The sequence below is a fragment of the Callospermophilus lateralis genome, chromosome X (assembly GCF_048772815.1).
Source record: "Callospermophilus lateralis isolate mCalLat2 chromosome X, mCalLat2.hap1, whole genome shotgun sequence".
Taxonomy (NCBI): domain Eukaryota; kingdom Metazoa; phylum Chordata; class Mammalia; order Rodentia; family Sciuridae; genus Callospermophilus; species Callospermophilus lateralis.
In genome coordinates, this window is record NC_135325.1 from 122,910,922 (window position 1) to 122,926,357 (window position 15,436).

The following is a 15,436-nucleotide window of genomic DNA, read 5'->3' on the forward strand; positions in this document are numbered from 1 at the left end:
CTAAAACCTAACACTCTATTTTGAGGAATGTGACTGTGTATGTGTTTGAAATGTGCATGGTTCCCATCTTATTTTCTGATCTATTTCATACACTCTTTTTACTAGCAACCATTGTGTCAATTTTTGACTGGTAAGTGGCCAGCTGAATTTCCTATCCACTGGCAGACCCAGTATATCTTTATTTTAGAAGTAGAGGCCCTCAGGAAAAAGCACTCTGGTGACAGCTGACCTAGTACAGACACTTGAACCACAGGACACAAAACATTTTGTTACTTTGACAGGATCATTCAAGTCTAGTCAATTTAAAGAAGTTTCTAATCATGTGTGTATATGTGTTGTGTAACCAAGTGAGTAAAGGAAACCCCTGACTGTGAAAACTCAGAGATGTTCTGGAGCTTTATGTCCCTCTACATTAGAGCAAAAAAGTTATAGGATGGAGATGTCTAGAGGACTATAATTAATAATATTGTATTCTGTATTTTTGATCAAGGAATAGATTTTAGGTATTATTAAAAACAGGTAACTATGAGATGAGGAATATGCTAATTTGCTTGAGTATAATAACATTCCCTATGTGTGTACCAAAAATATCATGTATGCCTTAAGTATATAGAGCAAAACAATAAAGATTCTATAGAGAGGAGAAATAGGAATTCAGCCACATCTGTAATTAGGGAAATATACATTGGACCCACAGTAAGATATGACCCCACACCCATGCTATCCTTTTAAAAGTCTGGCAGTCCTAAGCATTGGCAAGATTGTACACCAGTAGTAACTTCATACAGTTCTTTGGAGAATAATTGACATTATGTGGTAAAACTGAAGTTCATACCTATCCTAGGATCTAGCATTTCTACTCTTGAATATAGAGATGGCCTGGAAAAATGAGAAACTCTGCACTAAAAGACATGTACACAAATATTTATGGTACCATGTTTGTCATAGGTAACAACAAAGTGCACATATCTAGCTACAGTGGAACAGATAAATTGTGGCATATTCAGACAATAGAATACTGCACAACAAGGAAAAATCATTAAACTACAGCTATACACAACACAGATAAAAGCATTTGATTCAAAAAAATAAGGCACAAAATAATATATTTAGGTGGGGTTGTGGCTCAGTGGTAGAGTACTTGCCTAGCATGTGTGAGGCACTGGGTTCAATTCTCAGCACCACATAAAAATAAATAATAAAGGTCCAATGTCAACAACAAAAAAAGATTTTAAAAAGAATATATTCAATAGTATTGCATTCCTATAAGTTCAAAAATGAGCTACATTCTCATTTAGGGATGTATGGATGGCAAAACAACAATGAAAAGCAAAGAAACCACCACTAGAGAAAGAAACATATGAACAGAAGCATCTATCCATTAAAGGGGAGGCAGTGTGTGTAGAACACAAAGGAAGTTGGTACTCTTGGATTGCAATGTGTCCAGGCCTGGGAAAGATGACCTAGAGGTAGGAAGGGGCCTGTCATACAGCAGCAAGGCTGGGGACAGAAAGGCCAGTTTGAGGCTACTGTATTTGATGACACCAGGGGGACTGAATCTGGAAAACAGACAAGTAGAGATGTAGATTGAAAAAAAGAATCAGTGGGAGTTTATAACTGGGAAGAAGAGAAAGAAATAACAGAGGGAGGCAGAAGGACAGTCAGTGTCAAGAGTCTTGCCATGTGCTGACTCTCCTGGCCATGGACCAAAGGGCACAGCAGCCTCCAGATGCCAATCAAGGACAGGAGACAGATTTTCCTCCACAATCCCCTGGAGAAATGCAGCCCTGAAGATACCTGCATTTTAGCCCAGTGAGACCTGTGTTCCAACTCCTGACTTCTGTGTTGTCCAAGCTGCTATGTTTGCAGCAATTTGTTAAAGCATCCACAGAAACTAATGGAAGGAGGATTTAGAATGTGAACAGGCCCAGGTCTGATGACCTCAATGTTCTTAACATATCTCCCACTACAGTCCAACATCAGAGGCTGTAGGAAATTTGCACTGGCCCAGAACAGAGAGGGAAGAAGATTAAAATGTCCTAAGAAGTGGTGCTTACCAGGGAGTGAGCTCTGGCATGTAGTCCAAATTTACTTTACCTCAGTAGTTCAAAGTCCTCTGACACCAGGCTTATGATGCCCCCAGATGCTTTCTGGAGTATCACACCTTCTCCCCAGAGTTCTAAAAATTCTCACAAGTCGTTTTCTGAAGAAAATTAATAGCTCACAGAAAAACAGCCAAGGGGGAAAAAAGACTTCAGGACTTCCTTCAAATTAATTATCAGGCACAGGTAGTCAGTTTGCTGGAGATGGCACACCTGGAATAATGGGCCAACTATGAGCATCCCTTCCCAATCCTGTGCTTGCTGGTATCAAGGTGGCACCTTGATCCAGAGTAGAGAGATTTATGCCACAGAAATCAGAAAGCACTACAAAGATTGGGTTTTTTTCCCTTCAAAGAGCTGATAATTAAAAGTTCCCCTAGAGCATCACTGGCTACAGGTTATAAAATCAATATGAATATTATCTTTGAAGAATAAAACCTAGATGACCTTGGATTTGGCTAAGAATTTTCAGACACAACACCAAAAGTATAATCCTTGGAAGAAAAAATTGGTAGGGTAGACCATACTAAAATGAAAAGTTTCTCTGAAACACTTTCAAGAGAATGATGAGATGAGCCACAGACTGGGAGAAAAATTTTTGCAAAACATGTCTGATGAGAGCCTGTTATGCAAAATATACCAAGAACTCTTAAAACTCAATAAAAAGAAAGCAACCTGATTGTAAGGGGTTTTCTTGTTGTTTTTTGTTTGTTTGTTTATTTGTTGGTGGTGCTGGGGATTGAACCCAGGGCCTTGTGCATGCAAGGCAAGCACTCCACCAAGTGAGCTATAACCCCAGCAACCTGATTTTAAAACATGCAAAAGTTTTGAGCAGACACCCCACTAAAAATATCTATACAGATGGTAATCATGCATGTGACAACATGCTGCACTTCATATGTCATCACAGAAATTCAAATTAAAACAATAAGATACCACTGCACACCTATTAGAGTGGCTAAATGCAGATCACCAGCAACACCAAACTCTGGTGAGAATGGGGAACAACAGGAACTCTCATTCATTGCTGGTGGGAATGCAAAATGGTACAGCCACTTTGGAAGGCAGTTTGGCAGTTTTTTACAAAGCTAAATATAGCCTTTACATATGATCAGTAATCACATACCTTGGTATTTTCCCAAATAAATTTAAAAGTTACACCCAGGCAAAAACCATCACACAAATGTTTGACAGTTGGCACATATTTATAGCATAGTTGGCATAATTTGGTAGCAATCAAGATACTCTTCAGTAGGTACGGATAAACAAAACCATGGTCTATCCTGATAATGAAATATTATTAGGCACTAAAAAGAAATGCTCTGTTTTTCTGAAACTTAAAGTTGCTTTTAAAAAGGAATATTAATTTTCAAAAAGGCACCTGAGTTAATTTTGTGCACTTAGTCCAACACCAAGTGTTTAGAGATGACTGTTTTAGACAGTACCTACATATTGGTCAAATTTTATCCTTAGGAAGATGTCATCGAAATTGTCAGTGATCCTGAGTCACATTTGTTTAAAAAGCCTTGTTATATTATTGAGACTTTGGAAAGAAATATGGTTAAAATGTAGAGTTTTCTTTCTTTATGTCTACACCTGTAGAAGCAGTGCTTGAATAGGATCTTACACAGGACATTCAATCATCAAGTGGAATGTGGATTGGAAACACAAAAACACCTTGATTACCTCCATGTGTCTTCCAGTCCTGGAAGTCTATAAGACTCTGTACCAGTTATCAATGTATTGCATTTTTCCAGCACTTGGCTTCTGCAGAGTGTGATTTCTCCAGCTCTCAGTTTCTACAGCATGTAGCAGCCAGCAGTGCATCCTGGCCAGCAGATTCCCCTGACATCTCCTCTGACAGTCTCCAATGGTATGCCACCAGTAAGGCAACTCTCTGTGAATATCCTTCCTCGCCATCCCCAAGGTCAACTTTATTATGAGTTTCAAGAAGAGCACCTCCCTGTGGTTGGCTCTGTTCAGCACATCAGAGGGCAGATTTCCTACGATTCCATCATACAGGTACCTAAGCAACTCACCTTCTAGCAAGCCACAGAATTCCAGCACTTGGGCTTGGGCTGGGAGAAAACTTCTCCTTACTCACTCTATCTCAGCCCCAGGGGTAGCAGCTTCTCCCTATATCTGCTATTGCTCTATTCTTTTGAGTTTTCTTTACTTCTAGTATTCAAACTCTTGTTACTCTAATCTTCTGTTAATACTTCTGATTAAAATGCTGTTCACATGACTATGTAGTTTCTATACCTTTTCTAAAAAATAAGCTGGCATGTACTATTAATACTTATTTATGGAGTACATTATTATCATTCAAAGCATGTATATAATGTGTAATGATCCAATCAGATTAATTAGCATTTCCATCTCCTCAAATATAATTTTTCTGTGTTGCTAGCTTCACTCTCATGTCCACTGGACTCACTGTTCACAATAGCCAAGACATAGAATCAACCAAGATTTCCATCAACAGATGAATGAATAAAAAATGTGGTAAACCTGTACAAAGGTCACCTCAAAATGCATCAAGAAATCACAAACTTAACAACTGTTAGAAGAAAACATAGGGGAAACACTTCAAGATGTAGGTGCAGGAAATGACTTTCTGAATAGGACTCCAAACCACAGGAAATAATAGTAAGAATCAACAAATTGGATTGCATTAAATTAAGAAGCTCTGCACAGCAAAAGTAACAGTGAACAGAGTAAAGAGAGAGCCTGCAGAATGGAGAAATTTTTTTGCCAGCTGCTCTTCTAACAGGATTAACATCCAGAATATATCAAGAACTCAAAAACTTAACGAGAAAAAATAAACAAATATCCCAATCTGTAAATGGGCAAATAATCTGATCAGACACTTCTCAAAAGAAGTACAATTGGCCAATAATTATGTGAAAAAAATGTTCAACATCTTTAGCCAGCAGGAAAATTAAAATTATAAACTACATTATGATTCCATCTCACCCCAGTCGAAATGACAATCGTCATGAATACAAATAACAATTAATGCTGGTGAGGATGAGGGGGGAAAGGAACACTGTTGGTAGGAATGTAAATCAGTACTTTCCCTAAACTTTTGGAAGTCATTTTTTAACTGTCTCTATAGTTTGCATTTTCCAGCATGTCATGTAGTTGGAATTATATAGTATGTATCCTTTTCAGACTGGCTTCTTTCACTTACCAATATGCATGTAAGATTTATCCCTGTGCTTTCATGATAGACAGCTCATTTCATTTTAGTGCCTAATAATATTTCAGTATCAGGATAGACCACAGTTTTGTTTATCCATACCTCCTGAAGAGTATCTTGATTGCTACCAAATTATGCCAACTATGCTATAAACATATGCCAACTGTGGAAATCAGTATGGCGGTTCCTCAAAAACCACAAACAGAATTACCATATGAACTAGCTATACCACTCCTTGGTATTTATCCAAAGGAATTATAGATATATGCATACCTATGTTTATCACACCACAATTCACAATAGCCAAGTTATGAAACCAGCCCAGTTGCCTATCAACAGATGAATGGGTAAAGAAAATATGGTATACATACATGATGGAGTTTTATTCAGCCATAAAAAAACAAAGTTATGTCATTTACAGGACAATAGACAGAACTAGAGAACATCAGGCCAAGCAAAGTGAGCCAGACTCAGAAAGGGAAATATTGTATGTTTCCTCTCATATGTGAAAGCTAGTGGGTAAAAAGGACATCTTGAAAGTAGAAGGGAGACCAGTAAGGTAGAAAAAGAAGACCAGGGAGATGGGGGAGGGGTAGGGAAGGGGAGGCCTTGGGGAATGAAATCAATCAAATTATGTTATATGCATGTACCAAGATGCCACAATAAAACTCAGCATTCTGCATAATAAATATTCACCAACAAAAATGTGGTATATATACATAGTGGGATATTATAGTTCCACAAAATGGATAGAATAGCAATGTCATCTGTGGCGACATGGATGGTACTAGAGGCTATTAAGTGAGATAAGCCAAGCACAGAAAGGATGCATGTTCTCACTCCTCTTTCCCATGATTGAGCCCTGCCTGACAGTCTACTAGGTTTCATAATCATTTTAATCATCTTTTCTTTGTGGAATGTTTGAGAGGAGGAAGTTGTGGTTTGCAGTAGAAACCAATTATCTATTATAGTACCCCATAAAGCACAAAAGAATCAAAGAAAGCTGTGGAACTTGATGAGCATCCATCTCCTGAATTTAAAACATTCCAAAACTGATCATAAATTTTTATAAGATGATTTGTATCTTTGGCACACATGATTAACTGAAAGCTGAATAATAGCATGCTCTCTGTAGAGTCTATATATTAGTTCAGTATCCTGTATCTTAGAACAGGGTTTTTCTTGATTTTGGAAACAAAAGAAACTCTGTAGCTGTGACTTTTACTTCTTTATATATAATCTTCAAAATAATTAAAGAGAAAAATTCTAGGCAACTTACAAACTACAAACAAGATAGCAATAAATGAGTTAATCAGGAAAATGAAAGTAGGAAAGTAAATGAGGTAATCAGCTAGAATCCAGGCTTCAAGATTCTGCAGACTTTACAGCAGTGTGCCATACATTTGTCTCTGAAGCTTTCAGCAAAGCACAGATGATAATGGTTACATAATTCAGTGTTCTCCAAGATACAAATTAAATTGGTGGTTATAAGAAAAACATCTATTCCTGATACCAAAACCAGAGTGGTTTTCTATCATTGATAAGGGTCTTGGTGGGTCTCAAACCAAATCTTCTGGATTTCCTGAAGTTCAATTTCTGTCCAGTTGAAAGCAAGTAATCTGTGTACATCCACTGAATCTAATAAAGTGTCTGGCATATAGTATTTCTTAAATAATATTTAAGTGAATGAATGCATAAGTTTCTATTTCTATTAAATTAAAAATGCTACAGTACTAAAGTTCTCATAAAATAATACTATGTTAATGGCAAGAAATTCAGGGGCTGGGAATGTATCCAAATGGTAGAGCACTTGCTTGAAGCCCTAGGTATGATCCCCAGAACCAGAAAGAGGAGGAGAGAGAGAAAAGAAGGACAAGATGGAAGGAAGAAATTGAAAGAGATAAGAGATCCTGAATTTTGAATTCATTTTTGCAGTTTTATTTCCTTGAATTAGAACTTCCTTAGGACTTCATATTTTTATATTGATATTAGTATTTTCTAGCACTGTATTCAAAATGAGGCCTCTTAATATATGGTAGAAAGAACAAGGAACAAGCTGAGACCTTGGTCGTTGTCCTACTGCCTGACTATAGGTATTTCTCCAATATGTACCTTTCCTTCCTGAGGTGCAGTTCAGCGTTTGAGCCAGATGGTTTTCCAGTTTCATCCAGCTCCAAAAGCCACTGACAACTAATGTCTGTTTTTGATCAAGTTCCCTAGGTACAGAGACTCAGGGACTGAGGACGTGAGATGCACTAAAGGGCTCTCAGGAGAGAAGGAATGAGACAACAGAGGAGCAGAAGAAGGAACTGGCCCAGGACATGGTGGCAGCAGGAGTCCTACTTCAACCTGCTCCTATGAAGAGCTATGGAACTGGAATCTGCCACATGATTGGTTTTGTTTTGAACAGGGTTTTGTTGTTCCTTGTCAGTCACTGGTTGCAAGCTGCCCAAGGTGGAAGAGAGTGGCGGGTATGTGTAACCCTCTAGCAAAATGACTCCCATTTCACAGAGGGCAGTCCTCTAAAGAAGGATTAACAGACAAGACTCACAGCAGCTGGAGGATGGGGAAGAGCTGATACAGTGAATCTACTCAAGGATCCAACATTGTCCACATTCACTTTGGCAAAAGAGGAATCTGAGGCACAGAGAAATCACTTTCCTAAGTACCTTGGGCCTGGAAAGTGGAGCATAATGGAAGTTCTAAAGGAACTACTGTGGCTTAGATTCAGTGCTCTTTGGTGATCTGAAAATGACATATGCTTTTTCCTTGTCTTGCACAGTAATCATCTCCTGGACTTCCATGAGTTTCTGAATGTTCTCACTCCTTTGTAGATGAGTTTTCCTCAGCCCCTCGCTTAAATAATATAGCTACTTAAAGAAGTTTATCTTCAGGGAATTTAGGGAAGTGTTTACTGAGTAAGGCAAGTATATCCTCTGGAGTCTGAGGTTCCTGCACAGCAATTTCTGTGTGCAAGACAGCTTGATGCTGCCTTTGAAGAACACCTGACAGAAGACTGAGGATATGGTTATTTCAGTGTCAAAACAAGATAGCTAGTGGAGATGATGGGTAATGATGGCAATAGCCTCCCAAGCCATCCTTCAACCTTGAAAGTAATTGAACCTCTAGCCAAGAACCTTCCAGAGAACTTCTGAAGGCAAATTTAAGTCATCTATGTTGTTTTCTATGGAGATGATGGAGGCAACATTTTAATAATTCTACTTAATTAGATGTACTTATTTGAAGTATCATTGAGAATTTCAATTCACCAAAGGACCCTCGTATACTGTGATTAGTTAATTTCATATGTCAGTTTGGCTAGGCCATTAGTGCCCAGGTATTTAGCCAAACACCATTCTAGATATTTTTTTGAAGGTATTTTAGATGAGTGTCTTAGTTCACTTGTGCCACTATAATAAAATGCCACAAACTGGGTAATTTATAAAAATTAACAGAAATATATTAGATCATGAGTCTAGAGACCAGAAAATCCAAGATTGAGGGGCCTACATTTGGCAAGAGCCCTTATATTGTGTCATACCATGTCAGAAAGTAGAAGAGAGAGAGAGAGAGAGAGAGAGAGAGAGAGAGAGAGAGAACAAACAAGAGAAAGACAAAAGGGAGATAAACTCACCTTTTTATAAATTTCCACTCATAATAATGACATTAATTTATTTATGAGGGTGGAGCCCTCATAACCTAAGTGTCTCCCATTAGGAATCCATTAAAAGAAAACACAGGTCTGGGGATGTAACTCAGTGGTAGAGCACTTCTCTACCACACCAGAAGCCCTGGGTTCAATCTGTAACACCTTGAAACAAAACAAAACAGAAAAAGAGAAAAGACTAAGGTGTTCAGGAAAAAAAGGAATTCTCCATACTGTGTTCAAACTCACAACTGCAAAATCAACTGCTGCAGATTCCACACAATCAAATGACCCAGTTCTTTAAAAATCCCTCAGTCAATCTCTCTCTCTCTCTCTCTCTCTCTCTCTCTCTCTCTCTCGACTGATCTTAGACTTCCCAGCCTGCAGAACTGTAACAAATAAAGTTATATTACTTATAAATTACCCTTTCTGTGGTATTTTATTACAACAGCACAAACAGACTAAGACAAGGGCCATTCTCAGTGACATCCTCATAAATTTCTAGATCTTTTATGGCAATTTCTTGACATTCAAGGGTTGAGCTCTAACAAAATAGATATATTATGACAATTTTATGACAAAAAGAAGTGAAGTGCTATCTTTTTCTAATGCACACAATGGTTCTATATGGGCTGAGACTTGGGATGGTTTAAACTCAACATGCTTAAAATTAATTCATCTTTTACCCACTTATTTCACTTGCTTACCATCCTGGATTCCTTATATCAGGGACTAATATCTCTCCCTTTTCCCTGTTATCTAAGTCTAAAACCTCAGTGAAAACTTTAACCCATTTTGCCATCTCTCTCCCTCTCCTCTTCATACCTAAAGCCCATTACTTACTGAGGACTGTGCAAAGTCTAGCCTTCTCACATCAGCTCTTCTTTGGATTATAAAAACTTTGTAATGTCAGGCAGGGTGGCATACGCCTGTAATCCCAGCAGCTTGGGAGGCTGAGTCTGGAAGATTGCAAGTTCAAAACCAACATCAGCAAAAGTGAGGCGCTAAACAACTCAGTGAGACCCTGTCTCTAAATAAAATACAAAACAGGGGTGGGGATGTGGCTCAGTGGTGGAGTGCCCTTGAGTTCAATACCTGGTACCACCCCCCCCCAAAAAAGAAAAAGAAAACCAACTTTGTAAGAAGTAACTTCCTACATTTGTCCCTTCCAATTCCTCTTCATCACGCCACCCCAGTTATCTTTCCAAAGTGTATATATGATCAGTTCATCCTCTCCAAGATCTTCTGCAGCTCCTTGTCACCTTCAATAACATTTCTCAAAGTGTGATTCTCAGATTATCCATATCAAAATCACCTGAGTTACTTTATAAAATGTGTATTCTCAGCACCTGCCTCACCAAGCTATTAAATCCTCAGATTCTCTGCAGTGAAACTCATTAATCTGCATATTATTGAGTACCCAACATCATTTTTATGCATTTACTTTTGAAAATGACTGCATTCTACTGTTCATTGCTTAAGCATTCACAAACATGCAATGTGCACTCATAAACATTTCCTGCTTCCCTAGTAGGAACTGCAGAGTGAAAATGGGAGCACAAAGGAGACCTTGACTAGGGCCTCGTGAGCACCAGTGTAAGAATTAATTCCTCACCTTGCCTCCCACCCTACAACTCCAGTTCCAGGTGGACATCTGGGAACCATGTGCCAGTTCCTTTACAGTGACTCCTGGGAATGCAGGGTGATCAACCCAACAACTATGGGTAATCCTCATGTGGACCTTGAAAGGCAGAAGGGAGAGGTGTGGCCCATGTGTGCTGGGAGACAACTCTTCATAAATATCTGACTTCTGCATGGTCGGGTTACTCTGAGTGAATGCATTAAGCAGTCAAGTTAAGAAAGCCAAATTAAGAATCACTAGAGAGAGTGATCCAAGAGGGCAGGCTAGATGGAGGCTGCATTCTGTGTTGCCCCAGGACCTGGCATTCAATTAGTGATAATACTGTTTCTCTGTGATCAGAGGACCCCCAACAGCTGCTCCCTCGCAGGAATCACAGCCTCCATGCTGCACACATCTCCAGGCCCAGCATCATCGCAGGACTCCCAGCCACTCATTTACACAGGTCCTCCAGGTGCCAGAGTAGGACCACCCACATTAGCACCCACGTAAGACTCCTGGCTGCCCACCTGCGCAGGAACTCTGGCTGCCAGTGCCGTGTGGGTCCCCATCTACCAACGTGGGGCTCCTCTGGTTGCCTCCACCTTGGGGCAGTGCAGCCATTGCATCAATCCCCTACACATGGTAGCCTGCACCTGGAGACACTGCACTGGGTCTGGAGACAGCCACCAGCCACAATACTGCACGCCACAGAGCTGCATCTCTGAACATGCCCCTCAATACTACCAACCGGTCCTGCCCAACCTGACCAATCAATCATGTCTCAATAGTAACCCTGAATGTAAATGGCCTAAACTCACCAATCAAAAGACATAGACTGGCAGATTGGATTTTTTAAAAAGACCCAACAATATGCTTCCCTCAAAAGACTCATCTCATAAGAAAAGATTTCCACAGACAGAAGGTGAAAGGTTGGGGAAATAATCCCAATCACATAGACTGCAGAAACAAGCAGGGGTCTCCATCTTCATATCAAATAAAGTAGACTTCAAGCCAAACTTAATCAAAAGGGATAAGGAAGGATATTTCATACTGTTTAAGAGAACCATATATCAAAAAGACATAACAATCATAAATGGGTATGCCCCAAACAATGGGGCATCTATCAAACAAACTCTTCTCATGTTCAAGAGTCAAATAGACCACAACACAATAATTTTAAAAGACCTCTTTCACCACTGGATAGATCTTCCAAACAAAAGCTAAACAAAGAAACTATAGAACTCAATAATACAATCAATAACTTAAACTTAACAGACATATATAGAATATTTCATCCATCAATGAGTGAATACACTTTCTTCTCAGCAGTACATGGATCCTTCTCTAAAATAGACCATATATTATGCCAAAAAGCAATTCTTAGCAAATACAAAAATATAGAGATACTACCCTGCATTCTATCATATCAAAATGTAATGAAATTAGAAATCAATGATAAGATAAAAAACAGAAGCTACTCCAACATCTGGAGACTAAATAATATGCTATTGAATGAACAATGGGTTGCAAAAAGACATCAAAGAGGAGATTAAAAAATCCTTAGAGGTGAATGAGAACACTGATAAAACATATCAAAATCTCTGGGACACTATGAAGGCAGCACTAAGAGTAAAGTTCATTGCATGGAGTTCATTCCTTAAAAGAAGAAAAAGTCAACAAATAAATGATTTAACATCACATCTCAAAGCCCTAGAAAAAGAACAAATCAACACCAAAAGCAGTAGAAGAGAGGAAATAATTGAAATCAGATCTGAAATACAAGGAAACAGTTTAAAAAACTGACAAAACAAAAATTTGGTTCTTCAAAAAATAAAATCGATAATCCCTTAGCCATACTAACAAAGAGAAGGAGAGAGAAAACTCAAATTACTAACATCCATGATGAAAAAGGAAATATCACAACAGACACTACAGAAATACAGAAGATAATTAGAAACTATTTTGAAAATTTATACTCAAATAAAATATAAAATATCAAAGGCATCAACAAATTTCTAGAGTCATATGATTTGCCCAAACTGAATCAGGATGATGTACACAATTTAGACAGACCATTTTTAAGCAATGAAATAGAAGATGCTCTCAGAAGCCTACCAACCAAGAAAAGCCTAGAACCAGATAGATACACAGCTGAGTCCTACAAGACCTTCAAAGAAGAACTAATACCAATACTCCTTAAATTATTTCATGAAATAGAAAAAGAGGGAGCAGGTTCAAAACTCATTCTATAAGGCCAATATCACCCTGAATCCAAAACCAGACAAAGACACATAAAAGAAAGAAAACTTCAGACCAATATCTCTAATGAGCCTAGGTGCAAAAATTCTCAATAAAATTCTGGCAAATAGAATACAAAAACATACCAAAAATATCGTGCACCATGATCTAATGGGGTTCATCCCAGGGATGCAAGGTTGTTTCAACATATGGAAATAAATAAATGTAATTCATCATATCAATAGACTTAAAGACAATAATCATATGATCATCTCAATAGATGCAGAAACACTATTTGACAAAATATAGCATCCCTTCATATTTAAAACACTAGAAAAACAGGAACATACCTCAACATTGTAAAAACTATCTATGCTAAGCCCCAGGCCAACATCATTCTACATGGAGAAAAATTGAAAGCCTTCCCTTTAAAAACTGGAACAAGACAGGGATGCCCTCTTTCACCACTTGTAGTTAACATAGTTCTTGAAACTCTAGCCAGAGCAATTAGACAGATGAAAGAAATTAAAGGGATACAGACAAGAAAACAAGAACACAAATCATTATCATTATTTGCCAACGATATGATTCTATATAAAGAAGATCCAAAAATTTCCACAAGAAAACTTCTAGAACTAATAAATGAATTCAGCAAAGTAGCAGGATATAAAATCATAAATCAAAGTTATTTCTCTACATCAGTGACATCCTCTGAAAGAGAAACTAGGAAAAATACCTCATTTACAAAAGCCTCAAGGAAAAAAAAGTGGGAATCAACTTAATGAAAGAGGTGAAAAACCTTTACAATGAAAATTACAGAAAACAAAAGAAAGAAATTAAAGAAGACCTTAGAAGATGGAAAGATATACCTTGCTCTTGGATAGGCAGAATTAATATTATCAAAATGACCATACTGGGCTGGGGATGTGGCTCAAGTGGTAGCGCGCTCACCTGGCATGCGTGCGGCCCAGGTTCGATCCTCAGCACCACATACAAACAAAGATGTTGTGCCCGCCGAAAACTAAAAAATAAATATTAAAAAAATTCTCTCTAACTCTCTCTCTGTCTCTCACTCTCTCTTTAAAAAAAATGACCATACTACCAAAAGCACTATTCAATGACCATACTACCAAAAGCACAGATTCAATGCAATTCCAATCAAAATCCCATTGAAATTCCTCATAGAAATAGAAAAAAGTCATAAAATTCATCTGGAAAAAAAGAGACCCAGAATAGCCAAAGCAATCCTTATAAAGAAGACTGAAGTAAGTGGCATCACTCTACTAGACCTTAAACTATAGTACAGAGCAATAGTAACAAAAACAGCATGGTATCGGCACCAAAATAGACTGGTAGACCAATGGTACAGAAGAGAGGACACAGAGACAAACCCACATAAAACAATTAGCTTATATTAGACAAAGGTGCCAAAAACATACATTGGAGAAAAGATAGCCTCTTCAACAAATGGTGCTGGGAAAAGTGGAAATCCATATGCAGCAAAATGAAATTAAAATTCTCTCACCATGAACAAAACTCAATTCAAAGTGGATCAAGGACCTCAGAATTACACCAGAGACCCTGCACCTCATAGAGGATAAAGTAGGTCCAAATCTTCATCATGTCAGATTAGGCCCCAACTTCCTTAATAAGACTCCTATAGCATAAGAATTAAAACCAAGAATCAATAAATGGGATGGATTCAAACTAAAAAGCTTCTTCTCAGCAAAAGAAACAATCTTTGAGGTAAATAGAGAGCCTACAGAATGGGAGCAAATTTTTATCACACACACATCAGATACAGCACTAATATCTAGGATATATAAAGCACTCAAAAATCTTAACACACACACACACAAAAACCCACAATAAATGGGCCAAGGAACTGAATAGACACTTCTCAGAAGATGATATACAGTCAATCAACAAATATATGAAAAAATGTTCAATATCTTCAGCAACTAAAGAAATGCAAATCAAAACTACTCTTAAGATTTCATCTCACTCTAGTTAGAATGGCAGCTATTATGCATACAAACAACAAAAAGTGTTGGCGAGGATGTGGAGGAAAAGGCACACTCATATGTTGCCGGTGGGACTGCAAATCGGTGCAACCACTCTAGAAAGCAGTATGGAGATTCCTTGGAAATCTGGGAATGGAACTACCATTTGACCCAGCTATCCCACTCTCATGTTTATACACAAAGGACTTAAAAACAGCATAGTATAGTAACATAGCTACATCAATGTTTATAGCAGCACAATGTACAATAGCTAAATTGTGGAACCAACCTAGATGCCCTTCAATAGATGAATGGGTAAAGAAAATGTGATATAAATTCACAATGGAATATTACTCATTAAAAGAGAATACAATAATAATGACTTGCAGATGAATGGATGGAGTTGGAGAATGTTATGCTAAGTGAAGTAAGCCAATCACAAAAAAATGATGAATGTTTTCTCTGATATGAGGATGCTGATCCATAATGGGGGTGGGGGGAGCATGGGAGGAATGAGGAATTTTGGATAGGGGAAAGGAGAGGGAGGGGAAGGGAGGGGACATGGGGGTAGGAAAGATGGTGGAATGAGATGGACATTACTACCCCAAGTACATGCATGAAGAC